Source organism: Tachyglossus aculeatus, chromosome X1 (assembly GCF_015852505.1).
Source record: "Tachyglossus aculeatus isolate mTacAcu1 chromosome X1, mTacAcu1.pri, whole genome shotgun sequence".
NCBI classification, from domain to species: domain Eukaryota; kingdom Metazoa; phylum Chordata; class Mammalia; order Monotremata; family Tachyglossidae; genus Tachyglossus; species Tachyglossus aculeatus.
In genome coordinates this window covers 61093201-61107143 of record NC_052101.1, presented here as the reverse complement: position 1 = coordinate 61107143, position 13943 = coordinate 61093201, and the positions used below count along the sequence as shown (strand labels likewise).

Below are 13943 nucleotides of genomic sequence, written 5' to 3'. Positions count from 1 at the left end.
TCAATCCAGCACATAACAAGCTTACGGCCCAGAGTGGGAGACAGACATTAGTATGAGTAAGTAATATATAGTATAGAATTTACAGATATGTACATAAGCTCTGTGGGAGGGGGGTGGGGCAAATATCAGGTGTGCAAAATGCAGAGACGACGCTGAAGGGAGAGCGAGCCGGAAAAAGAAGGTTTAATTGGGGAAGGCCTCTTGGAAGAGATTTGACTCCCCCAAGCTCCTAGTACAGTGCTCTGCACACAGTAAGTGCTCAATAAATATGATTGATTGAAACGTTAGAACCAAATTTACTGTTTGCCGATCACCCTTTGGATGACTTGAAAATTGGACCAGAAACGGTTGCACTACTAGGAAACAGCTTTTTGCAATCTCCTTAAGGATGGAGTGCTTGTTTTTCCTCAGGTTGGCTAACCTTGTGACTGAGAGTGGGGGGTTTCATATTCCAGCTCAGGTAGTGTAAGTATAAGACCTAACATTTGAAGTGCAAAGTGGGGAAGAACAAAAGGAACCCAAAGAGGAGAAAAACAATCCTTTTGTAGTTACCTGTCCTAGATGAAATTCCTCGCATTGTAAAAGAATCATTTTGATTCCGATGCCCATCCATTACCCCAGGGACTCAGAGTCCAATGCTCTCAGCCTAAATACAAATCAAATTTGAGCATGGTATCTTAACCAGAAGAGAAACCTGGGTACTGGCATTTCGGCATGCAACATCTTCCTATGCCGAATTTTCATAATTATAACAGAAAGGCGTAAATTTTCTAATGCATGGCAGTTCAAAAAGTAATCAAGAGAATGAGCCTGAGGGCTATTTTAATGTATGCAAAGCTAGTGACCCACAGTAAATGGGAGGTAGGCTTCAATGAATGCAAAGTAATGCACACATACTAAAGACCTGGTCTGATGAGGGACGGCTAAAATTAACACCCAATTAATTTCCGAATTGACAAACAAATGAAACCCATAAATCTACTTTCTCATTAATTTTCTGGTGGTATAATTTAAAGCAGTAATATGAGGGCAAAAACTCAGCATTATCCATCATAAATATCAAAAAGATAGCACTGTAACACCATAAATTATGCATATTACCTGTTGTTAAAAATGATGAATATATTATCAACTTTATCGTGCACTATATATGTCTAGACACATCTGAAATCTGAAATTTCATTTAGCACTGACAAATACAGGTCTAGAAGAAATGGAATCATCAGGAAAATTTCTCCTGCCGGCCTGGTGACACGGAGCTACAGTGTCTCTCCTCCAGACATCTGGGAGATTGAGAGTAGGAATTGGACGCATCCCAAGCCTTGGGTCGGCAGAGGTTGAGCATATCATGGTGGTGATATGCTGATTCTCTCAGGGGAGGACAAACAAATCACACTGCTCTAAGTGCATCCCTGCTAGCTGATCCACAGAATGGCACTGGCATCTGTTTCACAAGGGGGCTAGTCACCTCTCCTGCCCTCTTGGAGGAAGGGAAAGCGCAGAACAAGGCCAAATTAGGTGCACGTTTACAGGATCTCAAATCTAGGACCCTGAGCAGAAGGAATGGGAGGAAGGTAGCTGAAGAGGAGCTGAGGAGTCCAGGCCACTCTCTGAGTTTCTATGCTTTTGACTCTCACAGCCCCAAGAGAAAGGCACGAAGATAAGAGAGGAGAAACACCACTAAGGCTGTTGCTTATATCGCGGCCACTGAAAAAAACGATTCCTTCTCCCCTTCCACACAACACCCATTTTTTCCAAGAAACCTAAGTTCTCCCTCTGCCCATCTACACTTAGTGCCTAGTGGCAAGAGCACAGGGCTGGAAGTCAGAGAACCCGGGGGTTCTAATTCCTGCTCTGCCAACTGCTCTGCCAATTTCTTGCTGTGTGACCTTGGGTAAGTCACTTACCTTCTCTGTGCCTCAATTTCCTCAACTCTAAAAGGGGGATTCAATACCTGTTCTCCCTCCTACTTAAGACTGTGAACCTCCATGTGGGTCAGGGGCTGTGTCTGACCTAATTGACTCTATACCTACCCTAGTGCTAAGACACATAGTAAGCATTTAACAAGTACCATTACACAAACAAACTTGATGTACTGGTTAGTGGCATATTTTTTCACTTCTTGAGCAGACTGATCTGTAATTTCTACTTCTTAATAATCCATAATCTATTTATTTACTTTGATCCTCTAGAGGGATTGGCAACTCTGGGATGGATTTCTGAAAACCCAGAGTAAGCTTGAAATCATTTTGGAGAATATTTAAATTCACAGTGTTGGTTAGAGCAACTGAAAGCCTGCACCTCCTTTTGACAGTTTAGAGGTGATTGATGAAAACGTATAGTAAAAGTCACAGTGTGATTTTAACACATTATAAGGCCAAACTAGACGGAACACAAAAGGTGGGGAAAGAGAAGTTTAATCTTCCTTGACTCAGGACACAATGAATGGCAGTAAAACAGTCCAGGGGATGCTTCAAGGATACTCAACCTACAAGCTGGTGACTGGCTTACCAGCAGGAACTACATAGTGCCTTTCCAAGAGGACTTAAGCCCGGGCTTTGGAGTCAAAGGTCATGGGTTCAAATCCCAGCTCCGCCACTTGTCAGCTGTGTGACCTTGGGCAAGTCACTTAACTTCTCTGGGCCTCAGTTCCCTCATCTGGAAAATGGAGATGAAGACTGGGAGCCCCACGTGGGACAACCTGATTATCTTGTATGTACCCCAGCACTTAGAACAGTGCTTGGCACATAGTAAGCGCTTAACAAATACCAACAGTATTATTATTATTATTATTATTATTATTAATACCAAGGCAGATGGGTAATACAAAAGTGGCATTTCCCCATTTCCTAGATTCTTGGGTACAATTATCCTTCTGGGATGCGGCTGGGTTAAAGCAGCTAGACAAAGTTTCATAGCTTTATGTTTCTTCAACCTTGCCTAAGCATTATCTCCCTTGCCTCCATTATCTCCCCACCAGAAGCTAGTATAAGTGTTACATTCGTGGCAATTATGTGTAAAATGGCCTGGGAGTCATAGAACCTGGGTTCTAATCCTAGCTCTGCCATTTGTCAGCTGTGTGACCTTGGGCAAGTCACCTAACTTCTCTGTGTCTCAATTACCTCAACTGTAAAATGGGGATAAAGACTGTGAATCCTATGTGGGTGACAGGGATGGTGTCCGTACTGATTCTCTTGTATCTACCTCAGGGCTGAGTACAGTGCCTGGCCCATAATAAGTGTTTTAATCAATGCCACTAAAAAAAAAAAAAAAGCTGTCTGGAAAATGCAAATGGAAAGAATAAAGCAGAATATACCCCTGGCACATCAACCATGCCAAAACTCTAAAATTTAATGAAACATTGGTCAAGTAATTGAAAAATAAAAAAAAAGTCACCCTTTGTTTTTAGGGAATGTAGCCAAATTGTTTACTTTGCCAAGAGGAGGGCTTCTAACACTCAAAGTATGACCAGGTCAGGTGTTCACTGGGGCTTGATTAAACATGGCTTTCCCTGAACGGAATAGATTTTTAACTTCAGCACCTAATAAAATCTGCAGAACTTTAATATCTGTAACATTCAGAAGGCTGAAATCTTCTAAATAGCATGGCTCTATAAAGTGTCCGAAACCAGCTCGGCATACTTTCTAATTTCAACGTTTTTATATAGTCTAAAATAGATAGGGTCGGATTCATAATAGCCACACTAGTCAATTAATGACTGGCTTGTTAGGTTACACACTTGAAGTATCTTCCGCTTCACCTCAAGTCCCATAACCGCTCTAGTGGCCATAACGAACAATATGTTCATATCATTACTGCAAGTTAGTGAATATAATCCATCAGAATTTTGTGCATTTTTTGTTGCTTGCACTTCTGAGCTGTGAAAAAGACAATTATTTAATTTTATCCTCTGAAAACTCCAGTACATATATTTTAAAGTCACTCTCACAGATAAAATAACAGGCCCCATTTAATATACAAGAGTTAACATTTGTCTCTCAAGGTCATTGTTACAGGATCTTTACCCACTCTCAATGCAATACCAGCACCTCGCAATTTACTGCAAATGCTAACAGGTCCTAGCTGGTATTAAAACACAAGGCATATTCAGAAACAATAACAAACAGTCATTCTGAAAACAAAGATGGTATGAACGAATTTTTCTCATTTGTTTGCAAAACTACCCAAAAGACAAACTACAGCCTTATCGAATTCAGCTTTCAGTGTCCTAGGAGCAAACAGTACCACACATGCAGCTAGAACTGCTGTTGATATTTTAACTACAAATACTATAAAGCATACATAGCATTTAAAATTAGAAGTGCACAAAAGCTATCGCAAGTCATTTTCTAAATATCAATTTGAGATTTTCCACACAATTAAATGGCTGTGCCTTAAATCACAGAAGATTTTCTTCACAGCTCCTCAAAATAATAGCATTGTCCTCCTCCAACTTGATCATAAGGGCACATGCAACAATTAGGAGCATATCTGGCTTTCGGAGGCAAAAACAACAAAACGCACAAACCCAAGGCTGTACCTTTTTGGCGATGACATGGTTCACAGCACTATAACCTTTTGTCCTAGACCTTCTAAGTCCTTGTTTGTTTCACACACAGAATTTTCTAGCCATCTGATGCTCTATTACTGTGCTAGTCTCTTGTAGGAGAGTGCTCTCTCCCTTCTGAAAAAAAAAGCAAACAACTGGATAGATATCATTACACTAAGGAAATCTCTTAGAAAAACCAAACAACTGACTAATCTTTCTAGCCCCTTCATCCAAGTTAAAGATAAGAAAAGCAAACCTAAGTCTGTTTCAACCACATTCCAGTGACAAGTTCCCCTTTTCTCCTTTATCAAAATCCTAGCATTTACATTTTTTTTCCCCAGACCTTGCAGGATAAACTGCTCCTCATACCCGCAAACAAAGCAATATTTGTTTAATAACTGATTACTGCCATGGGTACAATAAACAAGGGGCCCGGCACTTCTGTTTATGAACAAACACATTATCTTGCAAGAGCAATTTAACATTAACCAGGTGGAATATAATCAATAGATTTCATAGGTGACAAGGGGGCAGGACTACCATAAAGAGCACAGAGAGAAGGCAAGGGGCCATTCTTAGGGAATCAAGGTGGAGGAAAATGCATTACAGAGTAAACAGTTGAGAAGAACTCAAGACAAACAAATAGGCATTCTTCTGCTATTTAGAAAGGCGGAAAGGTTGTATGTTACATATATCAGCTGCTGACCACCATGAAATCAAACCAGTTGTGGACCAGGACAACTTGTTTACACAGTGCCATGTTTGCTTATAAACAACAATTTGCTGTTACCAACTTAGCATTAGTCATCATCTGGTTCAAGCCAAAGAATACAGTGGAATCCTGTTAACTCTTCACTCCTTTCTCTACTTTAAAATAAAATGAAAGACATTAACTTCTTCCAAAAGAAATACGAACCAGAAAATGATCCAAGTTTAGCACTCTTTAAACTCTGTTATCGGCTGATGACATTCCAATCTCAACCTGGTTTAAACCACTTCAGGTGTAATTCTGAAGCACTCTTTAGCAGGAGGCTGTTTTCATGCTTGAATAACTCTACATTCATTTTTCAGGTTGTTCTTTTAGCAATGACACACGTGGGTCAAACAGATTTAGATCTTTAATCTTTCGTCTAGGAGTAAAAAACCTGATTTCTTCTATATTCACTTGAAAAGCTGGTGGTACAAAGATACATTTGAACTGAATTTTTCCTACAAATATATGAATAAATATGAAGTTGCACAACCTTTTTTGTTTTGTTTTAATGGTATTTGTTATGCATCTACCATGTTCCAGGCACTGTACTAAGCACTGGGGTAGCTACAAGCTAATCTGGTTGGACATGGTCCATGTCACACATGGGGCTCACAATCAAAACTAAATTCTGGCCAGGGTTTTTAAATTGCATTGAGAAATTAATCAGTTGGGAGGGTACATATTACTGCACTGAGAGTTCGTTTTGTCAATTTACTGAGAGATACTAGATTCATAATCTAAAGAATGGAAAATAAAATAGCAAGGGACATAAAGATCATCCTTGAAAATGACTTCAATTATAAGTGGGTTAACAGGCAAAATATTTTATATATGACGCTAAAAAAAGTTACTGTGTTTTATTGGGAAATACGTCAGACAGATATGAATACACATTTATATATTACATATAGTCAATTCAGTTATTTTTTCAAACTTTTTTTCTAATGTTACAATGCACTAAATTAAAATTAAGTGTAAACTCCTTGTGGGAAGGGATGGTGCCTACCTACTCTATGTTTTGTATGCTCCCAAGTGCTTAGTATAGTGCTCTGCATACAGTAAGCACTCAATAAATACCATTGGTCAATTGACTTATCTGAACTGGAGCAAAAACCAGTCAACTGGATGTCAAAACCAAAAAACTACATGCCTTTCAGAAGGGGAAATAAAATAATCCATAAAAGGAAAATGTCATTTACATTAGCAATGGGCAAGTTGTGGAATTTCTATGCCATTCTTAAGAATTTATAGATATTTATATGATGTTGCCACTTTAATGTTTGCAGCTCTTTTTCTCTCTTTGTCTGTTGCACTGGACTCTTTTTTGGATTCCTGCTTTAACGAACTATTATAACTGCCTTCTGTATCCTCCCAAATTTTCCAACTAACTGCAGTAGTTTCATCTTTCAATTTCTAAGCCAGACCGATGGTAACACCCCCAGTCTCAATAAACCCAATTGGTCTCTAAGGCCTATCACAGATTATGAGATAATGTCCAGTACATATCCAGGCCCCAAACAGGGAGGGCTTTAGAAGAATCTCATATCTGATACAACCTCCCCTGGAATGGTAGAAAGGAATGCAATACCCTTTTCCTAGCCTTAGGGCTTGGAATTCAGAAGGACCTGGGTTCTAATTTCAGCTCCACCACTTGTCTGCTGTGTGAACTTAGGCAAGTCACTTAATTTCTCTGGCCTCAGTTATTTCATCTGTAAAATGGGGATTAAGACTGTGAGTCCTATGTGGGACATGGACTGTGTCTAACCTGATTAACTTGTATCTATCCCAGCACTTAGTATACTGCCTGACATATATTTTTTAACAATACCATAAAAAAATAAAAAAATAGGTCCTGCATGTGTCCATTTGTACTCTTGTCCTTATTACAGACACAATGCCAGACTTGCATAGGATAAATATTGCTTCAACAGCTACCATAATTACCTTCCCTTACCTCAAGAGTTGGGATCTGAGTTTTACTTGAATTCTGAGCCCCACTGTTGGCCTGGTGGGAAAATAATAATAATAATGATAATTGCAGTATTTGTTAAGTGCTTATTATGTATCAGGCACTGTACTAAGCACTGGGGTGGAGACGAGCAAATCAGGTTGTCCTACATGGGGCTCCCAGTCTCAATCCCCATTTGACAGATGTGGCAACTGAGGCACAGAGAGGTGAAATGACTTGCCCAAGGTCACATAGCAGACAAGTGGCAGAGACAGGATTAGAAGCCACGACCTCCCAACTCCCAGGCCCAAGCTCTATCCACTATGCCATACTGCTTCCAAAGGGCATCTATCCTGGCTCTGCCTGTAACTGACTAACCTTGGAAAAGATTGGGCATGTATTCTGCAACGTGCTGAACCCCCGATTGCCTATTCGCTTACTGCACTGTACAGCAGGAACGTGGCTGGCAGGAACGGGAGATGCTGCTTCAGCCACTAGCACTGTAATTAATTCCTCCACACAGGTGCTGGGCACTGAAGTCTGAGTTTCGAGGTTTGTTCATTGTCCTTGACAGGAGACTCCCATGCCTCCTTGAATTCCAGTTTACTACTGCACGCATTTGGTCAAGATGACTGAGGGGTACAGAGAATTAAAGGGGTTTATTCTACCTCAATGTGTCAGTCAGAGATGGAACCAAGTAAGGAAACCAGGATCGGGCTAGGTTCTCCTGTTCTCAGCCATAAATCATTCTTCTCTTTAAATCGATTTCCAAAAGGCAGGTAATTTATTGTGATAAGAGTTTTGGTTTTGAGACATACAGACAACTCCTTTTGACTGATAATGTCTGCACCTTCTCAACAGCCCTTTCCCCGTATTTAAAACATAAACAAACAGAATATTTGTGAAGCAGCATGGCCTAGTGGCAAGAGCACGGGCTTGGGAGTCAGAGGTTGTGGGTTCTAAGCCCATTTCCATCACTTGTCTGCTGTGTGTCCTTGGGCAAGTCACTTAACTTCTCTGTGACTCAGTCACCTCATCTGTAAAATGGAGATTGAGACTGTCAGCCCCGTGTGGGACAACCTGATTACCTTGTATCTACCCCAGCGCTTAGAACAGTGCTTAGCACATAGCGATAAACAAATACCATAATTATTTTTTATTATTATTGAATAGGACATTGAATGCTATACACCAAATTGGGTTTGGGCTCACAATATTATATATTATAAGAGAAGCAGTGTGACCTAGTGGAAAGAGCAGCACGGGCTGGGGAATCAGAGGACCTGGGCTCTAATCCGGGCTCTGCCACTTGTCTGCTATGTGACCTTGGGTAAGTCACTTCACTTCTCTGTGCCTCAGTTCCCTCATTGGCAAAATGAGGATTCAATACCTGTTCTCCCTCCTACTTAGACAGCGAGCCCCAGGAGGGACTCGATGATCTTGTATCTATCCCAATCTTGAAAACAGTGCTTGGCACATAGTAAGTGCTTAATAAACACCAAAGTTATTATTATCATTATTATTATATCCAAAGAGCAGAAGGGGTTTCAGAGATCATTACATTTATGTTTGTGCTCCCCCATCTGCAGTTTGGCTCCCAATAGAATTTTTTAGCACATGCTATTTTTGCATCAAAATACTCAAGCACCAACCATTGAAATGGACCTGCCTTTTCCATGCGCCTTCTTTTCAGCACGTTAACATCCAAGTTTATTTAATAAGAAGTAAGTACTGAATGATAAAAACTACAAGCATATCATTCAAATGCTTTATTGGTCAAATAGATGGATGCTTCTATTAGTCCAACCTTTTTTGTAATGGAGTGCCACTGATGACCCAGTGTTAGCTTCATTCCCTACTATTAATCACACTTCTAAAAGCTCATTTTTGCTTTAAAATCTTAAGAAATAGCTATAATTTAAAGACAGTGTCTACACAATGGGAAATGCTTCACAGATTGGATATTTTCATATAACAGAGTATTTTTTATGTGAACACTGACCACAATGCCAAGGTACTACAAAACTTGAGTCAAATCTTTTATAAAGGAAAACTAAAGGTAAACCTTCCTTTGTAATTGTGGTTTCCCTGATCAATACATTTTAATTATCATCTTTATGAGAGCTGCACAATCCAAAAGCATAGTTTATGTAAACTGACTACAATAATGTTCCTAAACAAATGTTAAAAAAAATGAAAGAGCACAAACCTAATTGTGAATACTTAAAAAGATGTGAAAACACATGGTGTGTTTTAAGAAAATTCAATCAGTGGTATATTCCTTATTCATCATCTATAATTCCTGTGCCTTGTCTGTTCAGAAAAGAGAACCACGGACGACTCTTCAATGCCTGTGACTTTAGGATGAATTACAGGTGTCTGCCAATTTACTTGCTGCATGATTTCTGCTAATATAATGATGTCCTTAATTTATAAGTTCTCATCTCATTAATCTTGTAAATATTTTGAGTGTTGACTGCCCTAAAAGAAAAATGTAAAGATATTCCTCCCCCAAATCTTTAGTCAAAATGAAAAAGGTTCACTTTTGCAACTACATTTAATAAGTCTTTTACACTCTTTTAAAATAAAATTGTGTGATTATATTACATGGGGAACACAAGAGAGAGTTTGATTTTATAACAAGGCATTAGTACCTACGATCCAAGTGAATAGCTTAGATCGCATCACCCTCATATTGTTAGCATTAGTTAAAATGGTAGCTGGGAAGAAATATGTTAACTTTCTGAATCATTGCTGAGGATTAGTTCTTGCTTAGTCTTCTTTACTTTTAAGAAATAAAATGTAGTAATGAAAGGTCAGAAGATAGCAATTCAAAACAGGTTTATTTAAAGCAAAATGAGATGAATCTGCATTGTTTAGGTCCCTCCTATCCCCCACTCCCACCCCCGTTACTTACATTGGGAATGTACAGACAAATTTCAAAATAAATTATACTCTACAGAATACATATCTATAATTTGGTTCATGTACCATTTTTTCTTTGTATATAAAACTTGTGAAAGTCTACAATGCCCATGCAACGGACTGTAGGTAGAATTAGCCTAGCCACCTGTACCTCATTTTACGAACACGAGTGTTTAATTATTAGTGCAAGTGGCCTCTTGCACTTACTGTTTATTTTGTGTGCAATTACTTAAGCTTAAGTAATGGCAGATGTGAGGATTAAACTCATTCAAAGGAAAGGCTGGTTAAAACTAGAATGACTTTTTGATCCTTTATGTTTGTTATAAATTCATATTTTTAGACAGAAGTTCAAAGATGATGCTGACAGCTCTCATACTCAGAGAAATTTTAGATTTGCTTCAGAAGAGTTGACTTGTTAAACATTCAAAGTTTTTGTGCTCATGAAAGGAAAATCCTACTTCACCCTTTTATTTGAACTACTCTTATGTCCCTTATTTAGAGAGAAGAGCAGTGATTCCACATTACAGGTATCAATATTAGCATTTATATTACTGCAGAAGCTCTTTTATAAGATTTTTTTGGGCAGGGAGGAAGTAGACTGAAAGTGAAAGGGAAAGGGAGCTTCATTTTAAAGATGGTAGTGGCCCTATCAGTCACCTTCATGTTTCCTGGGCTGTTTGAATTAGAAATGCATTAGGTTAGGCATTGGCAACCTTCTAGAAACAACAGAGCATAACAGACTAGGCCACTCAACCTGGGATACCACAACCTTAAGCCTGAATGACAGGAGTAGCTTTCCCCCATGGTTCTGGCATTTCAAATGGTATCAGTGATACCTGCAAATAAATGCAACATCATGCCTGGGGCTTACATCCCCTGCTCCTTACCACGGCCTCCATCCACCTGTGGCTCTCCTTGGTTGGCAAGGACAACACGTGGGCTTTGTGTAGAGAAGTGGCTGCAGAGAACGCAGAGTAGCTGGGCAGTGGTCTGAATACAACAGAATGCAAGAGCTGTGGAAGAAGGGAGAAACTCTCTAGTGATGACCAAAAGTCATTCTTTCTTTCAGACAGGAAAATGGTCTTCAATGTATTCCATACATCTTGAGGTAGAAGAGGAAAAATCTACTACTTTGGAAAGCGATGTCTAGAAATATGGACTAGGGTTTCTGAATGGATTTCTGTACAATTTAACTAGGGAAAAATGGTACCAAATCTTGCTCTGGTCCCTAGAATTGGGTTTTGTCTATTCCAACAGACACAGAAGTGGTTGATTAAATGATTATACAAATATTGGGACTAGTGTAGACAGCCAATCTGAATAATTCATATTTTCAAAATACTCCTTCTATTCAAGAGCAACATTTTGGGCTTGGATTGGACAATAGCACCTCAACATCCCACTTCAGTGTGTCTGTACAGACACAGGCTTAATGTTCTGGGAAAGCTTTTTTTAAGCCCAGAAGTCAGATGCCTAAAGCCTGAGCTCACCAATACCAAAGACCTAATAAGAAGATCCAGTAGAGGTACTGGGGATAGATCTAATCTTAGGTTTAGGACAAATCATGTTTACTGACCCGTTTCTTAATTTTGATCAAGTTTAGAAGGATAAAAAAAATAGACCATCTATCTAATGTTTTAAGATCCCTAGCCTTTCCACTAACCTTAACTCTGGGAAAATCTCCAAGAACGCTATGTATAGGTTGATATGCATATCAACTTACAACTTACTGATGCAGCCCCCACTGGTTTAGGTTCAGTAACACAGAAAACTACCCAACAGGCCAGTGGTTAAAAAACCCCCCAAAGCCCCAAAACCATAGGTTAAAGCACAGTTTCAGAAGGTGTTCACTGGCCACCCTCCCTCCTGGGTCTTCCAAAGTTTTTAAGTCATCAGATAACTTTGAGAATTGGTTTACATACAAAAAAGTGAAGTGGATAATTTGGAAGCGTGGTAAAAATGCTACTGAAAATACAGCACTTGACTTGGATAGTCTCTCTATATTGATTAAATTCATTATTGTTCAACTTCCACTTCACTTTGTCTGTGTAGATACAGCCCGAGGGTGGCACACTTCTCGCAATACCAAGAACTACAGTTAGTGCTCCTTGCTTTGTAAAATATTCTGAAGAGCTCAATTAAATGAACAACTGTAAAGGAAACAGAGTTGATAACAAAATTAATGCTCTCTGGGCTAAATCATAACATCTAGGATAAATGATCATGTTAAACAAATAACTGTTAAAATAAAAAAGAACCCTTATTGGAGGAGGTGTGGAGAGATACTTTTGAGCTTAGTCATAATAAAGAGAGGGATTGATTCCCTGTAAAATTATACCAGACTGATCCACAGATTTCCCAGCTTTGAACACATACATTTTTTTAAAAAAAACTATGTATTAAAAATGCATCAGGTACCATAAAGCTTGTTTCCTCGCTATGAATTAGCAATCTTGTTCCTATGTATTTTTCTCTGCCCTTTTCCACATTATGAGATGGTTCCTTTGAACACCAGTGCAACCAAGTACAGAAAAGGTGATCACCAGAAATCGACAAAGGATGGAGCCCATCTGTGGGTTCTTTGCCAGTCAATCTCAGCAAGGGTAGCCCATAGCTGGCTTTGAATCAAGCCCTCTGGTGACCAATTCTGTTCACTTTCTCTCTTTGGCTAGGGGGGTGGGGGGTGGGGGATGTTGAGGGTCCCGCCAAACCCAAAGTGATTGATTTCAGGCTGAACCAGAAGTGGCCCAAACTCATTTTGAGGGATCATTTCAAATAGTGTTTTGTCCTCTAGGCTGCTGGAACTACACATGTTCATCAGTACCCCAGAAGGGAGTCCCAGGTCACTTCCATTTGGCCTGGGTTCATTCCTGGAGGGAAACTGCCATCCATGCACATTCCCTGTCCCACTGCAGCCCTACAGGGGTGTGTTTTAAGGTGCAGCTGTTTCCCAGGCTTCAAGGTCTCTAACTCCCAGTAATCTATGGGGTATCCATTCATGCAGAGCAACACCAAGAACAATTCGACCTGGGCTCAACCCTGATCTGACTCAGACCCCGGCTGGCCTAAGAACTGTATTCTGAGGCACTATTCGAGCTGGTCTAGAGCTATCTTAGTTGTATAGAGCTCAGATATACCCAAGCAGGTGTGGCCAGAATAGCACCAAATGCCAATGCGCACACACATTCCTGCAGTGCTCATTAATCAGGGACTTAAATATGCATTATTTAATTTAAATAAAGAAGAAACTAACTGCAGGTGGAGTACTCCAGTTCTTTGTTGTCTTGTTGGATTACATATTGCCTAGCAAAAATAAGTCTGAGCAAATCTAGGCTATTTTCCAGATTATCTAGGACAGACCTGCATTTTGGGGGGCTGTCATGGATAATTTTAGAAAAATATGACAAATGACACAAGCTTGGGAGTGTTGCAGCAAAAGTGGTCAGTCTATTCAGACTCAATCTCTGTCTGTTCTGGCTTACTATGCATTTGGATGCCCATGGCTGGGATGGAGCCTACAAAACATGGTAGTTGAAGCAGTCCTGAATTCTAGAAGATTATAACTCTACAATTCATGTCTTCCTCCCACCTCCATTTCTATGGCTGCCAAGAAACAAGGGAAAGTAGGTCAACTTGGGATGGTGACCCAGGGTCCAGATTTTCAACCAAACAAATATGACCTTCCTAACTCCAATACACAGAAGTTCGTCCAAGAACAATGGTGATTTGTCTGATTCAGTCTGTGATACTAGTAAATTAGAAATCTT

The 13943-nt window shown here is 39.7% G+C and overlaps 1 protein-coding gene across 6 annotated transcripts in view; it reads right to left on the bottom strand.

Moving 5' to 3' along the window:
- FOXP1 (forkhead box P1) overlaps positions 1-13943 on the bottom strand; it is a 358788-nt gene that overhangs the window by 281243 nt on the left and 63602 nt on the right. The window contains exon 1 of one of the 6 annotated variants that reach the window (XM_038740741.1): positions 4541-4606. The exons of the other annotated variants lie outside the window; for them this stretch is intronic. The gene's annotated coding sequence lies outside the window, so the exon portion shown is untranslated. Of the gene's footprint in view, positions 1-4540; positions 4607-13943 lie in introns of those variants that run through there. 6 annotated transcript variants of the gene reach the window in all.